The sequence below is a fragment of the Geospiza fortis genome, unplaced genomic scaffold (assembly GCF_000277835.1).
Source record: "Geospiza fortis unplaced genomic scaffold, GeoFor_1.0 scaffold373, whole genome shotgun sequence".
Taxonomy (NCBI): domain Eukaryota; kingdom Metazoa; phylum Chordata; class Aves; order Passeriformes; family Thraupidae; genus Geospiza; species Geospiza fortis.
In genome coordinates, this window is record NW_005054518.1 from 925,116 (window position 1) to 926,441 (window position 1,326).

The 1,326-nt window shown below is 64.3% G+C and overlaps 1 long non-coding RNA gene across 1 annotated transcript; it reads left to right on the plus strand.

Annotated features, from left to right (window-relative positions):
- Positions 1–6: 6 nt before the first annotated feature.
- Positions 7–1,146, plus strand: LOC115948779. Its single transcript, XR_004082560.1, has 2 exons — positions 7–163; positions 854–1,146. It is a non-coding gene; the product is annotated as an uncharacterized LOC115948779 (long non-coding RNA).
- Positions 1,147–1,326: the final 180 nt, after the last annotated feature.

Genomic DNA, 1,326 nt, shown 5'->3' on the forward strand with positions numbered 1-1,326 from the left:
GGGGCAGCGGGCGCAGCAGCGCCAGCGAAGCCCCCCGAGACTCCCTGACCAGCCCCGAGGAGGAGGCGCTGACCGAGGCGGGCGACGGGGGCGACGAGGGGGGCGACCGCAAGAGCCCCTGGCAGAAGCGGGAGGAGCGGCCTCTGATGGTTTTCAATGTCAAGTGAGTGTGGGGAGGGCGAGCCCCTGGTCCAGGCTGGGGGAAAAGTCCCAGGGGGTGCTGAGATTCTGGGGACACCGCTGCTGTCACCCGTCTCAGCCCATCACTGTCCTACCCAGCCATTGTCTCCTCCCACCACCATCGTCCTCTGTCATCGCTGTGCCGTCCCACTGCCATCTCATCCCAGCACCTTCCCATCCGTCATCCCGCCCCTCAGTCCCATCCCACCACAATCCCACACAGCCATCATCTCCTCCCACTGCTGTCATCCTCATCCCACCCTACCACCCTGTCCTGTCTGTCACTGTCCCATTCTATCCTGCCATGCCATCCCACCTCCTTCCCCACCATCCTGCCTTGTCACTGTCCTCTCCCACCACTGTCCCACGCCCACCCCCATCCTCTCCTGCCACCGTGGTGTCCCACCACTGTCCCAGCCCACCACAATCCCATCCCACCACCACGGTCCCTTTCTGCCAGGGGAGGGGACATGAGAGACCACACCCAGGCCACCCGTGTCCCCATCTGCTCGGGCCCCCACCCTGCACCACCAGGCTCTGCCACATGGGATCCTGCTGCCCCTGTTCCCTCCTTGTCCCACCCCAACATCACCATCCCTGTTCTTTTGGGGCTGGGAACTGCATGCTCTGTATTCCCGAATCCTGAGCCATGTCCCCTTTTGTGTCCCTGCAGGACAGGGGGGGCTGGCACTGCCCCCCGAGCCAGCGGTGCCTCCAAGCTGCCATAGGAGCCAGGGGGCCCCTGTCCCCCCACCCTCATCCCCCTTTGGATTTTAACTTGTGTTTCTAAACGTTTTCTACGTGGTGAGGATGAAGAGGGGTCATTGGGGCCAGGCTGGCACAGAGGGGGGCCATGGGGACCCCCCCGGGTGCCAGGCTGCGCAGGGAGCTGCTGCCTGCACCTGCCTGCACGTCCTGCCTGCTCCTTAGAGGCATTAATATATTAAACACACAAAATCCCCCCTGCCTCCGCCTCCTGCCTCAGTTTCCCCCTCGCCAGGAGCCGTGGGTGGAGTTTCTCCTAGAAACCGTTTATTGGGGTGGTGGCAGCAGGGGTGGGTGGTGGTGGTAGTGGTGTCCCCAGTGCCATCAGAGCAGGTCCCAGCGCTGGGGGCTGCACCCCCAGCCCCCCCCGGTGCAGCGGGA